The 18,205-nt window shown below is 28.4% G+C and overlaps 1 pseudogene; it reads right to left on the bottom strand.

Annotated features, from left to right (window-relative positions):
- Positions 1–50: 50 nt before the first annotated feature.
- LOC111291937 (serine/threonine-protein kinase SRK2I-like) lies at positions 51–16,329 on the bottom strand (annotated as a pseudogene).
- Positions 16,330–18,205: the final 1,876 nt, after the last annotated feature.

Raw genomic sequence — 18,205 nt, 5'->3', positions numbered from 1 at the left:
TATGAACATAATGGACTCAATGGACCATGACAATTTGAGACCAGCATTGTGCAACTCACTACAGTCTCTCCGATACTTCAACAGGCACGCTACCATAAATTCTCTGTAGTTGTCTTCACACTTTTATGTCCAAAACAACTGCACCATTGTGGAGAAGCTGTCTTCTTCATATTACATTGCATAGACTGTCTCGCCGCTGCTACCAACATAAAGCTAAGATTCAGAATCGAGGTCATCCATGTCCTCATCATCAAGTTTGTCTTCCATGTAATGGTTTAAGCCGTGGGCTCCAGCAACCGGAGTGGTGGCCGTAGAAATTATCCGCATGATCGTATCTATGCTCTGCATAGGTTGATCAAGCTCCTCAAAGTGGCTAACCATTGTGTTTTCATCCAACAGCTCAGCAGGGAGATTCTTCAAGAACCACTCATGATTTCTAATTTCAGGAATCGTAATTCTCTGTTACACAAAATTATCCATTATCAGAAGGCTTAAATCACTTTGGAATCAAGGTCATTGCTAAAAATTACCACTAAAAGCAAAAAGGCCACTCCCTTTGTCATCATAAGTTTCTCTCTTTACTTTCTTGATGTTCATGTGCCAAAACAAGTTAGCATTGAAAAATCAAGGGATGAATGTTGAATTGGCAGTAAGAACTAAGCAGAAACTACTCACAGCTGTAGGATCTGCAACAAAAATCCTTGAAATCAGATTTCAACACTCAGAAGATATTTGGACAAAATCAGGAATGGAATACTGGACACTAAGAATTCTCTGCATGTACCAACAAAGACATGAGCCAATAGATTTATTTGGGGAAGAAAATGAGACTAATGCAATAACAAGATCCAGTGATATACTTGTATTGTCTTTCGAAAGTCCTTTGGCTCATCAGGATCCTCAAAAGGATAATGTCCCAACCAGCATTACATACAAGGTAACCACGCATGACAATATATCAGCAATCTGACATCACAAGACAAAGTCATTAACTCATTTTTACTAATTTTCATATTCTAACATCAACATGCACGAAAGTATGACTCACTTGGACAAAAGAGCACCATAGGTGATGCTAACTCTCTCTGGTGCTCTTTTCAAGATATTGCAAAATTTTCAAATATTTTCCTTGCACTAAGATGGCCCACAAGACGTAATAAATAATTAAGAAGAGTCTAGAAAAGAGCAATCATAAGACCTGTTCTTATTGATCAAGAAATAAACTACTGCCTAGGGTTTCACTCTCCTGTTGTAGCTGACCGCATTAAATAAACAAGAAACTAAAGTCGCATGCTGATGCCATGCCTAGCAATATGCTATAGTCAAAAGGGTGTAAGTAACCCCAAACTTAAACCATCAACACTTAACCAATAAGAGCTTAAACGATCAACAATTCATTCCACAAAACTAAACCAGATCCATCCAACAAATCCTCACATTATGCATAAGCAGACCAATGATTTACCACCATTCCATGCCTTCCTAGTTAAAGGACCGCCTAGGCAGCAAAGGATCATTTCCATCCAGCATTTTTTACAATTGGCATCCACAGGCTATGAATACTAAACTGTAGTTTTAAATTAGCTAAGGGGTGAGAACTATCAATTTGATGTCATTTCACCCAAACACACAACTAGAACTTAGTTACCAGCCCGTAGAACATTTACCTCTTAAGTCTTAAATTGGAATTGCATGTGAATTGTAAACTGACATTCTAAACTAATTTTAACTATCTCGTAAATATACCTTGCCATCATTTTCTTGCCTTAGTAGTACCTCAGGAGCAATGTATGCAGGAGTTCCAACAGTAGATTTTGGTTGTCAATGAAGAACTGAAGACTAAGAACAACAACAATCAAACACATAAACATGAAAATGGTCCTACATAACTATAAGAATTATTAGAAAGCCGAAGGAAAATATTTCTGAACCAAAAACCTATAAAGTCGCATCCCATTTCCCCCAAATATACCAAAATAACTCAGAGTTAATTCCAGGAAAGAAACAAATGAGCATGGGATTTTTTAACCAAATTAAGAATAATTATTATAATACAATCTAGAATAAGTGCAACCTAACCAAAGAACATAATTCTAAATGATTCAGATATAAAAAGTAGAAAGATTAACCTCATTGAATGATAGGATAACAACAAAGGTTCCAGCAAGTTATTCCTTGGAGTACCTAAAATCACATATCTTAAGCCGAGGAGCTGGACTTCCATCCAACAAATGTTTTCCAACTTTAAATCACGGTGGCATGCTTGCTTCACAAGAAAAAGAAATCATATTCATGAGTAAAATAATTAATCAGGTTACACATAATACAATTTCAGAAATAAATAAATGGATAAATTATAACTACCATTGTGTGGCAATAACTAACACCGGATATAAGTTGTTGGAAAAAAAAGCGAGCCTGCACCAAGACAATGAACATAGAAATAAAACAAATGAACAAGCAAAAAGGGATTGAAAATATATGTAAAACATAGGAATATGAACCTCATCCTCATTGAATCGACCAACAGCACAAATTCGCTTGAAAAGCTCTCGTCCGGACGCATATTCGATTACAATGCCTTAAAATAACCTAGAGTAACATTTTCCATAGTTGATTGAAACATTGCCTCAATTTTTAAAAAAAAAAAAGTTATACAAAAGTCAGTATAAACCCTACCTCTTTAAATCTGACAATATTGGGATGCCTCAATGACTTATGATTGATAATTTCTCTTTGAACATTTTCATCTTTCTGTATAACACAAGGTATCACAAATTTTAATCTGAAAATATTATAAATTAACTATTAAAAAAGTTTGAAAAATCAAATAAAACATTTCCAAAATTAACAAATTTAATATAACCCCCAATATAAATTCCCACAGCCTAGAAAAATTAAAAATCCAAAAATAGAAAACTTTATCTTCAATAAATGCCGTAATTATCCACGCGAATTTATTTCCATAAAAGAGAATTCTAAATGCACCCCATTTAATGCTATATACACCCCACTTCTATATATATTTCAAATTCAAAATTCATTTTTCTATTTGTACTAAATACACCCAATCCCTCACTTTTCTATTTTTCATTCCTACCCTTTCTCTCTTATTCTCTCTTTACTTCCTAAAATCAAGTTTCTAAAAAATGAATATTCGAAAAGCTTTGAAACTTTTTAAAAATGGATATTCGAGAAGTTTTAAAAATTTTTAGAAATCCATTTCTGAGAGGCCTCAAAGCTTCTCAAATATAGAGATTCGAAGAGCTTCATATCTTCTTACATATATATTTTTGAGATGCCTTAAGTCTCATCGAAAATGGATATTCGAGAAGATGTAAGGCTTCTCAGATCTCTATATTCGAAAAGCTCGGAGTTCTTGGTTTTCTTGGTAGAACAAATCTGTCAATAGAAATCTTTAATCTTTCAGCTACTAAGCACTATTCGTTCAATAATATTTACAATATTTTTGCAATTCTGACAGATATATATAACTAAGAGGAATTGCTAAATGTGAAGATGCACTTATGCAAATTGGCTCTTGCACCATACGGGATAGAGTGTGACTGCCTGATCCACTACAAAAAAATTTTTATATACTAACGGTTAGTTATACTAACAGTCAATTTTCTTCAGTAAAAGAGACTTTTACTGATAAATTTTTAATACCGTTAGAATACACCATACTTATGCCAATACTTTATTTAACTGTCGGTATAGACGATATATGACTATCTATCAGTATAAATATGCCATATGCTGACAGTAATTAACGTAACCGTCAATATAGGCTCAAAACAAAAAAAAACTATTAGCTTACAAAAAATTGAATAGAATTATTGAAGGCATTTTTTGTCAAAAACGCCTTCAATAATCTATTCAAAAAAATTTAGAGAGGGATTATTAAAGGCGTTTTTGGCCAAAAATACCTTCAATAATTCATACATAAAATTTTTTATATATATTATTTACCGATGGTTAAATTTCATCAATAAAATAGACACTTTTATTGACGAATTTTTAATACTGTTAGAATATATCATACTTGTACCAATATTTTATTTAACCATTAGTATAAATAAACTTTTTTAATGGTATATTACTATCTGTTAGTATAAATATATTATATACTAATGGTTATTAACGTAACCATCAATATAGGCTCAAAACAAAAAAACCATTGGCTAACAAAAAATAGCATGACATTATTAAACGCGTTTTTCGCCAAAAACACTTTCAATAATCCATTCAAAAAATTTTGAAAAGAGATTATTGAAGATGTTTTTGACCAACAAGGCCTTCAATAGTCCATACAAAAAATTTTGAAGGGGATTATTGAAGGCGTTTTTGTCCAAAAACGCTTCAATAATCCATACAAAAAATTTTTTTTGAGGGGATTATTAAAGACATTTTTGGTCAAAAATACTTTCAATAATCCTTCATAAAAATTTATTAAAGGGATTATTGAAGGCGTTTTCATCTAAAAATGCATTCAATAATTCATACAAAATATTTTGGAGAGGATTATTGGAGGTGTTTTTGTCCATAAATGCCTTCAATAATCCATACAAAAAATTTTGCTGATGGGATTATTGAAGGTATTTTTGGGCAAAAATGTCTTCAATAACCCCATTTAATATTTTGTAAGGGATTATTCAAGGCATTTTATGACTAAAAATGCCTTTAGTAATCCCGTCAAAAAAATTGAACGGGATTATTCAAAACGTTTTTGGCCATAAACGCCTTTAATTAATATTTCAGTTTTAACATGGTTTCATAAAATTTTAAAATTATTCTAGATCAAAAGTCAAATTATAAATAATTTAAATATATAGTAGTATTTATATTCATATAAATATTTTTCTATGTTCATATAAATATATTCATATAAATATTTAATTTTTTCTAAAGGATTATTCAAGGCATTTTCTGACAAAAATGCCTTGAATAATCCAAAAAGAAAAAAAAAAGATGATTATTGGAGATGTTTATGGAAGTCAGTTGTAGGTTTATACCAAGAAAAATATTTGGTTTATATATGTGATACTATGAATTATATTTTGGAATTTATATTATGACATTATAGTATTTTAATAAATTAACCACACATCTGAATTTAAAACTGATAATATTACCATATAAATAAAGTTTTTTCGAATAACTGTACTCAATATATGTGTATCATATAAGCTACCAATTAATATAAAACAAATATATACTAATAATATTAAACCAATACCCCAATCTAGAAACTTAAATTATCCTTTTCACATGGCATGTTAAAGACATTATAAAAAATGAAATGCATGTATTTACACCCAACCAACAATCTTCAACCTCAAGGTTTAGTAAAAAATAATAGATATTCACACCATTCTTTACAGACTTCATCAAGTTCATTTATCGTGAAGCTTCCTTTACTTTCCCATTAAAAAAAATCAAAAGTAAATGTTAATAACCAAGAATATAATTTAGCTTTTTTTTTAAGATATAATAATTTTATGAAATTAATACTAACCTTGAATGGTGTGGTCATAAAATCATATAAAACTATCTCCCTCATAAAATGAGGAATATAATATCTACATTCAGTATATACTGGTTGATGAGGTACCTGAAAAATAAATTTAATGGGTTTAAGAAACATTTATCTAAACAAACTCAGCATAAAAGAATAAATTTAACATTTACCAGTAATAACACCTAATTTATTTTTACTTTCTTATCAACTGCAGACATTCCCCTAAATTGAAAAAAATTACTTAATACAAAAATAAAAGTAATTATGAAAAAATAAAAAATAATATAATAACATGTAATACCTCTTTATAAAATTTTGAATATCAGGGTTAGGTATTGCCATTGTTTGAGCAAAATTAAATAAGTATGGCATAAAAAAATGGATATTAATCACAATAAGCCACCAATGACAATTGCAAACTAATAAGAATGATATACTTAGCTTAAGCATCATCTCAGATTCGGGTAAGATTAGAATAATTATTTGTATGAATATAACTTACGTAATATTATACAGGAGCAAATAATAATCATCTCATTTTTTCATGCATTGAGTCACATGACAACCATGAAAAATGACAGTGTCACTCTGCTCACTAATGATATTTGGGTCAATGAATCTGAATCTATAGATCATTTGTCTCACCTTGATCTCTCTATATAGAAAGTTACATGATAAAATTAATAATACTAGTAAGTAATACACCTAATATAGATTAATACATATTGACTTTACATGTTTAAATTTATAAGCATACCTCATATAGGCAATAATATTAGTAGTTGATATTTCAGCTAGGTTATAAAATTCCTTAATCTCATCCCCACTAATGTAAAAAATTGATAGATGATCAAATAACCCATCTTCAGACTCAACGGTAATGCAATTTCCTCTGAATAAATGATCAAATAAATAATTAGATAACACATCAATTGTAGCCCAAGCAAATGTCACACTCTAAGTCCCAACATCATGCTATAATATATAATGAAATATAAGTATTAAAATTAAATCAATAAATATAATAAACAAATAAATATTAAGTAAATAAACAAAATCATTCTTCATGGCTAGCACCAAAGGTTAAGTTACCTACCTGACTTGCAACTGAAGTTTGTCCTAGCTGAATGATGCTATCCAACTAGCCTACAGGCATATTAGGCTACATTGCTGCCAATATCACAACCAAAACTGTGAGTCGTTGCTATTGCTCATTCAGGTATTACTCTTGGTCATCAAGTCTTTGCTATTGTTGCTCAATGATTGCTTCATATTGTGCATTCATCATTTAAAGGGTTTTGGGTTGATTATTAAAGAACTTTGATGGCAACATAAATATACCAACCCTACGAACTCGACCACGTCTTTCTTCGTTCATAATGCTAAAGACAAGAGATCTTCACCATAGTAGGTTGGCAATTCATCAGATTTAAATTTAGAAGCATAATCATCCTAAAAGACAATAATAAGATGAGCTGTAACAACAAATCTATACAACTACAGAATCATGCATACAAGCACAAAACCAATCATATGTGATATAATGAGCAGTTATACATATAATCTTTTTAGCCATTTTTTCAGTTGTTTCATTTGTAAATGATCCATCCTTCCACAGATGTCCTTATTTTCACACATTTCATCTAGAAACTTTGGTGCCAGAACTAGCTAATTCTTAATAAATTATCGCTATATAAGAATCAGAATCTATTAAACAAATGTTCATAAATATTCATTTATGAGTATAAAATAAGTGTGTGAATACTTACAAGCTCATACTTGACATGTGCATAACCTTTTCTCGATGTCCGATGATGATATACTTGTTTGACCTGAATGTTCGTTCATTGTTCTTTGATTTTCTAGAAATGAAAGAAATTACATAAATCACATATTAAAATATCGAATATATTACATAAAATCTTATAAATAATTTTTTGTAATGGGTATGCATACCAAGAAATCTTTCGATATCTTCCGATAGCTGATTTCAAACAAAAATCATCCAATCTTGATAACTTATAACATTTGCATAAGATGAAGGTGAAATAACCAACACATCACCATGATCAGTGAATGGTAAAATATATTGGGTTGTCAATCTGCTTTTAAAGTCTCTAAATATTTTTTTAACCGACTGTAACACAAATTTTTTACACTCAATTGAGACGTCGAACCGTTCTTAAAAAATTTAACATAATTAGCATAAACATATTGAATTTTAATTAAATGATCATTTAACAAATTTTATGAAATAGTTGAATAAACATACCACAATCAACTCTCATATACGATCCTTTAGATCATCAGGAACTCGTCGTCAATTATGGTACGTAATAAAAATGCTAGTATGAATTACCACTCCGATATAACTAGCCAACTTGACAGCTCCCTCAAACACATGCTGTCTACTTTGATTGAATTCAACATGAATTTTTGTGTCAATCACTTTAATTTGTTTATTTCGTCCCTCTACTTTTTTTTTTCACTACAAGTGTGTCTTTTTCATGTTCAATAACAAGATAAGTATGTTCTTCAAATTCCATAATACCTATAATTTTGATCATAATTATAAGAAATACACCAAACTATCTCTCTAAATTTCACACAGTACATAATAAAAATACAACCAATATCATACTATAGTTACTACTCCAATATACGTAAAACATTCTCAAACTAATAGTATTTTACGAGTATAAGCCATACTATGATTCCAACCTTAAATAAGAGTTTCATGCAAAACAAATGATGAGTAAAAAAATACACACAATTTTTACAATACCATTCAACAAACCACAATATTTAAACCACACTACACAGAAACACAATACATGCAATGAAAGGTGATTAGATGACTAAAGTGATGGTGGAATGAATAAAATATATATATATAGTAAGGAATGACAAAAAAGGTACCTATATCGAAGAATATAAATAATATAAAAAATAAAATAAGGACATACCAGTAAAAATATAAGTGCATGACATTGAGTTCTTAAAGGTTAATGGTGATGAGAGAGATGAAGAAACCAAAAGGCAAACTAAATGGGTTTTGGGGTTTTGGTTTGGTTGCAATACAGCTTTTAATCGTTCTCTATAATAGTAGTTTGGGATTCCAAAGTTCAAGATAAGGGAATGAATTTAAAAAATGATCAGTTAATGTGTTTTATCAAAAAAATGCCTTCAAATTTTTTATTGGAATATTCAAGGTATTTTCTAGGTAAAAATACTTTGAATAATCTAAAAAAAAATCACGAATTATTAAAGGTATTTTTAACAGAAAATACATTTAATAATCCCATCTAAAAAATTGAAGAAGATTATTGAAGGTGTTTTTTTGTTAAAAACGCATTCAATAACCCAATTCAATATTTTGGTATAGATTATTCAAGGCATTTTCTAGGCAAAAATGCCTTCAATAATCTCTTAATAAAAATTGAAATGAATTATTTAAGGTATTTTTTGTCATAAACATCTTAAATAATCCCCTATAAATGAATAATTTACGGGTTATTGAATGTGTTTTTTGTGATAAATGCCTTAAATAATTTTTAAATTATTGAAGATATTTTTTATCAAAAATACCTTCAATAACCCCATTCAATACTTTGTTACGGATTATTCAAGACATTTCTAGGCAAAAATGCCTTCAATAATCTCCTAATAAAAATTGAAGGGGATTATTCAGGGTATTTTTTACCATAAACGCCTTGAATAATCCCCTCTAAATAAATAATTCATGGGTTATTGAAGGCATTTTTTGCGATAAATGCCTTGAATAATCTACGAATTATTCAATGTGTTTTTAGCTAGAAACACTTTCAATAATCCCATTCAATATTTTGTAAGTGATTATTCAAGGTATTTTTGGCTAAAAATGACTTCAATAATCTCATCATAAAAATTAAAGGGGATTATTCGAAGCATTTTCTGGGCAAAAATACCTTGAATTTTCTTTAAAAACTCTTGAGATTATTGAAGACGATTTTGACAGAAAACACCTTCAATAATCTCCTCTAAATGAATAATTCATGGGTTATAAAAGGCATTTTTGACAAAAAAAATATCTTGAATAATCCATGAAATATTCAAAGTGTTTTTAGCCAAAAACGCTTTCAATAACTCTATTCAATATTTTGTAAGAGATTATTCAAGGTATTTTTTGGCTAAAAACACCTTCAATAATCCTATCATAAAAATTGAAGAGGATTATTCATAGCATTTTCTGGGCCAAAACGCTTTGAATATTCTCAAAAAAAAATTTACAATTATTGAAGGTATTTTTGACAGAAAACGCCTTCAATAATCCCCAATGAATCGATGTTTCATGGATTATTCAAGGTGTTTTTGGCTAAAATTATTTAAGGTATTTTTGACAAAAAATGTCTTCAATAATCCCTAATGAATGAATAATTCATGGGTTATATAAGACGTTTTTGGCCAAAAATAACTTGAATAATCAATGAAATATTCAAGGTATTTTTAGCCAAAAACGTCTTTAATAATCGCATTCAATATTTTATAAAGGATTATTCAAGGTATTTTCTGGCTAAAAACGCCTTCAATAATCCCATCATAAAAATTGAAAAGAATTATTAAAGGTATTTTTGACCAAAAATATCTTCAATAATTCACTTATAAAAAATCTAAAGGGATTATTCAAGGTGTTTTGATCAGAAATACCTTCAATAACCTTATTTAACTTTTTATAAGAGATTATTTAAGGTATTTTTTGGGTTAAAATGCCTTGATTACTCCCTGTCTAAAAAATGAAAGGATTATTAAAGGTGTTTTTGGTATAAAACGTCTCAAATAACCTTTCATAAAAAATTAAAGGGAATAATCCCCTATCTAGAGACTATTCAAGGTATTTTTTGATCAAAAATACCTTCAATAATCCATCATCCTTAACTTATGCTCCCACATCTTGGGAATGAAAACCTTTATAAAAAAATCTAAACTTATTGAAACAAAAGTAGTGAAAATTTTGTTCTCACCATCCTTACCTTACCTTTCAATCCTTACCTCGCTTGAAGCTTATCTCGTCTCACTCTTCCTCGCCTTTGATCTTTTTAACTTTGTAGCTAAAGTCCTTGTTTAAATTTTCAAGCTTTAAAACTTTGTTTTCCTTGTAAAAATTCCTCATATTTACAAGTTTTTATAAGTTGCCCAAATTTTGTCCTTTTGCAATTGTGAGTTACTTTCCTTTTATCCTTTACCTCACTCTTACTTATTCAACCAAAACTGATCTTGGTTGTGCTTCTCCTGAAAATACATAAGTTTAATTATATAGGTACGTCTGAAATATTATTCTTAATGAAAATGTTACATTATGCTTATATAGTCAAATTTTATTTAGTGTTTAAATTAAATGCTATTGTTTTAATTTAAGTTTTTAAATTAAATATAATTTTATTACTAGAGCAAATCATCTTACATTCTATGGATAAGATGTGGATAAATTTCACGTCAAAAGCCAGTGAAGAATACATAAAAGGATAAATTTAGTTTCACTGTTGTGAATTTTTTACATCTAGCTCATAGTGAAACTAATTTGGTTCATGATCTTGTTATCTTGGCATCACAAGCTAAGAAAATTTTTTATGTGAAAGATGAAAGATATAATGGTTGGGTTATTATCAAGCATGCAAAACATAAAGATGTATTTGATATAGGTGATGAATCATCCTTATATAGAGAGAAAGAGAATGGAGAAATCCATTTTGAATTTGATGACACACATGGTACTTCAATTTAGGTTAGAAGTGAAGATGATGATGAACAAATTGAGGTCATACCAGAAATAAAAAATGAGCATGTAGAAAAAGATTTCATAAATGAACACAATAAGGTGGACATTTTTTAATTCTATGTAATAGTTTAAATTATTTTTAAGTTTTTGTAATGTAAAACATAGTTCACTAATATATTGTATATTATTAAACTTGAAATGGCAAAGCATAGATGATTGAATATCACTAGAGCAAATCGTGCCTCTAGTTCTCAATTGCAAATACAATCTAAAAAACAACATATGTTTGTAGATCTGAAAACTTCACAACATGAGCCTCTACAAGAATCTCAAGAACTAATTTCTCAATCTACAAATAATGAAGTTCAAGATGAACAAGATGAATATAATTTATGTATAAAAATAATATATTCTATTAGTACAATTCTTTATGTGTTATAATATTGTACAAATATAATTTTTAATGAATTAACTGGTTTCTTTGTACGTAATTTTTTTATGTAAGAAATATTCAACATAAAAAAGCTTAAGGTCCTACACGTATGGGTAATATTTGGGATTTGGAAGAAGGGAAGCATGTTGTTGTTAAGGTCAATAATGATACTATACCTATCGATGATAAATCTTACTCTTCAACTCGATTCATTAGTAGCATGGTGAGAATGCTTAGCTTTGCACCAATTAATTATAAAAATTGGCATGAAATGTTAGATGATAAGAAAAAAATGTGAAAAATATTAGAAGTATCAATACGGTAATGTTTTGTTTGCTAGCTAATCCCATGACAATAATCTTTTAGTTTCTAGTTAATAGTAGCAATTCATATAATATGTATTGACATTTTTTCCCATTACCTCTTTCAAATTGTAGTCAAAGTTTGAATTTCATAAATTTGATTCTGATGAGCTCATTGATGAAGAAATATATAAAAAAAAATTAAGTCTTAGGCACTAAGAAACATGGGTGCTAAGTGGAGGCAATGGCAGAACGACTTGAAATTTAAATTTTATGATAAACAGAAGACACTGAAGGAAATGGCTATAAAAGTTGATGATTCTTGAGTAAACAAAATTCAATTCCTATTTCTTGCTGCACATTAGTTGACTAATAAAACGAAGGTAAATGTTTACAAAAGATACTATTTACTTTATTTTAACACTATGATAATAATTACAAAGTTATTATAATATATCTTTTCTTATTCATTTGTGTAAAGGAACAAAGTGAGACAAACAAAACAAATCGCTCAAAATTAGATGAGCCTCATTGCACAGGAACAAAATCATTCTCGATGATCATTCAAATCTTAGTACATATATCAATTTTTCTTGTCATACTCAGTTAAATGAATATGAAGTTTATTTTCTATATGTATGATTTTGTCATTACAATAATTAATATTGTACCTATATAGAAAAAAAAATTGATGAAATTTTATCATCACGTACTGAGGTGTATATTCTTTCTCATACATGTAAAGATGAAAGTGTTGTGAATGACAAGACTGCTGAAATTATGGTATTTAATTTAGTTTTTACTTGCTTTTACTTACATTTTGTTTCTTTATACTAAAATGTTTGTTTTCAATTTTAAGAACTCATGAAACAAGGTTTGAGTGAAACTAGTGCTAATTCTGAATGGAGTTTATGAAAAAATGATGTTTATTCAAAAGTTAAAGGATCAAAGAGAAAAAGGCGTGTTCCTTGCATGGGTACAGTATCTACTTCATCTAAACAATATGGTTTTTCATTTTTTGAATTGGATCAGCATAAAAAAAAGGTACCAAAGTTGAAGTTAAAATTAAAGACTTGAAAAAAACTTTGAATGATGTCTTAACGGTACTTAAAAGATAATTTTCTAATGAAAATATGGATATCTTGAATACTGTTACTCACATGGTGAATAAAGAGGTATATATAACATCTATTTTAGTTTATATATATGCAAATTGTCATATTGCTTATGAATCTTGAACCTTATTAAAAAAAATTTTGAATTATTTTTAGGTTCTTGAAGCTAGTAGTGCTCCAGAAATCATATGTGAAAATAATCATTTTTCAAATTCGAGTCATCAACCTAATGAAAATGAAAATGTTAAACTTGTTATCACATGATATATATATATATATATATGAAAATGCTTTACTTGATACTTGTTTCTTAGATAGAATACCAAAATCAATTTTGAATCTAGGTTTTGAATAATGTAATTGTGTTCTTAAAACATTACCCATTATTTTTCCCATAATCATTAAATTACAATATGATTTAAAGCCTATTATGTTTCCCTTTAAAAGGCTTTCTTGCCTTTTTTTTTAGTTTTTCTTTGAAAAAGCTTTCTTATGATGTAAACATGCTTTGTAGTTATAGATTTGAATGTTATAGTGAAAATATTTGTTTATTGATAGTTCTGTTGACTAATATAATCTTAGGTTGGTTTTCTTAAGTTATTATTTGAAATTAAACTACAAAAATGAGGAGATTACACATATAAATTAGGTTATTTATTGTTCATTCATGCATTACACTAATAAATAGGATGTTTATAATATTATTTTTACTAGTATATAAATGAATGATTACCTTCTGCATATGTGAATGAATAAGATATTTATAAAATTATTTCTACTAGTATATGAATAGATGATTACCTTCTTACCTTCTGTATATATAAGATAATTTACAAGAATTCTAATTGGATTTTTTTTATTCTATATAAATGCTTCTTTGTAGAAATCTATGATGGGATCATTTATTTTAGAAAGTTGTTTATTTATTACGAACATTATGTTTGTAAGGGGATTTGGTTTTGTTTTGGATGTTATACACTTTGTTGAAATAATACTATTGTATTTTGTGATGCTTGATTAGTATATTGAATACTATTAGTGAGCTAGGTTCATTGAGCTTGTTAGTTATATGATGTAGCAACACTTGTTGACTTTTTCAAGACTTGTGATATATTGTATGAATTAAAATATTTTGGTTTTGAAAAAGGCTTGTAATAGGTGCATATATGTTTTTTCTTATTAAGGTGGTTTTACAATTATTTGTTCGTTTATAGATTTTTTAAGATTATCTTGTTCAAATTATTATTAAAGTTTTAAGGTGATCAAAAGGTCTTTAGGTATCTGGTGGTGCAAACTTATAATTGTATTTTTTAGGGTGAGGTGGTGTAACTCTTTATCTATGTTTGTTTTATTGATGTTTGTTTTATCAGACTTGGTACAATGACTTTAGTTTTTCACTTATACTAAGTTTATGGATTATAAATAATTTACTTATAGTTGTGATGTTATTAAATATCTTTTACTTTATTATTATTTTTTGTTTATATGAAAACATATCATATTATGATTATAAATAAATTAATATTAATAATTAAAAATATAATTTTTAAAAAATTTTACCAATGTTTTAATATTTATACTAACACAAATATTTCAGGCGATACTAACAGTCATAAAATATAATAAAAAAATTAAAACATATAAGTCTATACTAATAATCTCTAACCATCGGTATAAGTATATCCATTAAAGCATACAACTTTATACTGACAATATCTAACCATTGGTATAGGTAAGAAAATTAAAAAATACAAGTCTATATTGATAGATGCTAAACATCGATATAGATAAGAAAAATTAAAAGTCTATACTGATAGGCGTTAACTGTCGGTATAGGTCACAAAATTAAAATATATAAGTCTATACTGACAAGCACTAACCGTTGGCATAGGTGAGAAAATAAAACATTTTTTTACATAGACTGATGGGCTTTAAGCATTAGTGTAGGTAAAAGCTATACTGACAAGCAATAATCATCGGTATAGGCAAAAAAAATTAAAACATACAAGTCTATACTAATAGGTGTTAACTGGTGGTAAAAAGTATAACAGTGGAACACACAACATATGCTATACCAACAAATATACCTTTACCAACGATTTTACACCGTAGGTATATCTTTGCGAGCTATTTCAACACCTTAAAAACTGTCAGTATAGGTCTATACAGATAAGAGATATACTGATGATTAAAAATTTATCAAAATACACATTTTAGCCGTCAATATATAGTTTATAATGCTATATTGAAGGATTCTAAGGTTTTACCGATGCTTTTTTTAGTGTCACTATATGTTAGATTTCTTGTAGTGATCGCATATAGTGCAGCAGCCACTTGCACAAGCACTCTTCACAATTAGCGATTTTTTACAAATACGCATTTGTTAGCATTGGATAAATATTGCGAATATTATTTATTAGACAATGCTTGACCAAAAAATTAGAGATTTCTACTGTCATACTTAAATATTTCATAGGTTGGAGTTTGAACGCCCTTTGTTGACAATGTCAACAATAGATTGGCAAATTTGATAGTATTTAATTTTTTAGCCACCAGACCTAATGTCAAATTTGTCAGTTTATTGATGATATTTTTCAATGGTCTAAAGATTAGAGATCTCAATTTTCTTGTTATCAAAAGTTTATAATTAAATGCATATTTAAAAAAAATTTTATGTATTCTCAAAATTAGATTTTTGAAAGTTTTATTATAATCTCAAAAATCAATTTTCGATAAAGTAATATAAGTCTCGAAAATGAATTTTTGAGAGATGTGTTTTATTCTCAGTAATCTATTTTCGAGAATTATATTGCTTTCTCAAAAATGAATTTTCAATACCATAATATAATACTCAAAAATCCATTTTCAAAAAATACGAGATGTATTTTATGTATAAACTATTAAAGGTATTTTTATCATTTACTAAAGGTTAAAATTGATAAGTGGATATTTTTGGATGAAACTTTTAAAGGTATATAGAAAAAATTTAGTGGTATAACTAGAAGACATTTTCCATAAATAGACTAAAACAACAACAAATGAAAAAGGACATCACTGACCTTTTCGCCTCTCTCGATGTACTTGACAAGAATGAGCTCCTTGATGACCTTATCTCTCATAAGTCTAACGACTTTAACACTTTTCGACCTAATATCTCAAACAAAATCGTAACGGTCACTATCGTGCATGATCGGCATATCCATAGTCGGTTCGACCATTATATCTGCCCTATATAATCTTTACTTTTAGCTTTCAATTCTATGCCTAAAAAAAGAAAAACTCATGACCACATCACCGAACTGAACCTCAACACCAAATGCGATTCTTTTAAATGAGTCACTGAGTTGAACGAATCGGTTAACAAAAAAATAAAATCATTTTTAGTTGATCAACGATTAATAAAGTGGTTTTGCAACAGTGAAGAAAGCATTGGAGAATTTTTTAGGGAAGAAGAAGTGATAATTCCAAGGAAATATCTTATAGAAGCAAAAAGAACAAGAGAAATACGATCTGGTTTAGAGGTGGTTGCTTTTGTTAGGAATAGTGACTCAAATCCTATAAGAGATTTGTTTGAAATTAGCTAGATATTCTTGATGGACAAGAATACTTGTAAAAGAAAAATCTGAGAGAAAATAGATTCTTAATAGATAAGTTTGTATGCTTATAAATAGGTGAAGTCTTTATAGGGTTAGGTATAAAAAAAATGTAAGAAAGTTATAAGATTTTATGGGATAAACACCACATAAAACTACTAGAGATTTATGTCTTATAGGCGTATATGTTTATATATTTGTAAGTTGACTAGAAGAGACTAAAAGGGTCCATATATGTATGATGAATAGGTACATATGGGTATATGTTTGTTTGTGTTGAAAATATGCACATGGGTATGTATTTGTTTAGATTTAAAATACTTCATAAGATTAGAAAAGATTGAGAAGGTCTATAGGTATTAGTTATGAGTGTTTGATTTTATTTATATATTTGTAATTCTCAATAACTAGTGGATCATATTTTTCATCTGTAGATGTAGGTCGGTTGGACTGAACCACGTTAAATTATTGTCTCTTGTGTGTTTGATTGATTGTTTGAGTATGCTTTTGTTGGCTTGATTAAATTGAAGCCTTTTGGCCTAACAAGTAGTATCAAAGCTAAAAGTTCAAGCCATGGGAAAAAGCATGTCTAGAAGAGCTTGATTCAAAGAAGAAGTTCGAGTTCGTGTTTTGAAGATTGATTTATATGAAGTGTGAAGACACACAAGAAAAGATGATTATGAGACTTTCATTGTTGGTGAGTCAAGCATGTCTAGCATGAAGCTAGATGATTTGATAAAATTTGAGTCAAGGTGAAGATTATTAAGAATAGTGACTCAAATCCTATAAGAGATTTGTTTAGGATTAGCTAAATATTACTTGATGGGTAAGAAGACTTGTAGAAAAAAATTCTAAAATGAAAGAGATTCTTAATAGGTAAGTTTGTATGCTTATAAATAAGTGAAGTCTCTATAACATTAGATATAAAAAAAAATAAGAGAATTATAGGGTTTATGAGATAGACACCTTATAAGACTACTGAAGATTTATGTCTTATGGTGTGTATGTTTGTATGTTTGTGAGTAAACTAGAAGAGACCAAAATAGTTCACATGGGTATGATGAATAGATACATATGGGTATGTATTTATTTGTGTTAAAAGTACATATAAGTATATGTTTATTTTGGTTGAAAATACTTAATAGGACTAGAAGATATTGAGAGAGTTTATGAGTATTAGTTATGAGTGTTTGATTTGATTTACATATTTGTAATTTTTTACAATTAGTAAATTTTATTTTTCATTCGTGAATATAAATCGGTTAAATCAAATCACATTAAATTATTATCTCTTATATATTTAATTGATTGTTTAATTATATTTTCACTGATATGAATTAAATTAAATTTTTGATAATTTTTAATAAATAATATCAGAATTATCGTAATCTTATAACTTTGTCAGTAAATAATAAGATTGGTTCCTTTTTGTGGTTGTCTTAGTATTATTTGTGGAATAATTTGACCTTTTTGGTAACCTCAGGAC

The sequence above is a fragment of the Durio zibethinus genome, chromosome 10, assembly GCF_047325235.1.
Source record: "Durio zibethinus cultivar Kanyao isolate XHJ-2024 chromosome 10, ASM4732523v1, whole genome shotgun sequence".
Classification (NCBI taxonomy): domain Eukaryota; kingdom Viridiplantae; phylum Streptophyta; class Magnoliopsida; order Malvales; family Malvaceae; genus Durio; species Durio zibethinus.
This window is presented reverse-complemented; position numbering and strand designations above follow the sequence as displayed.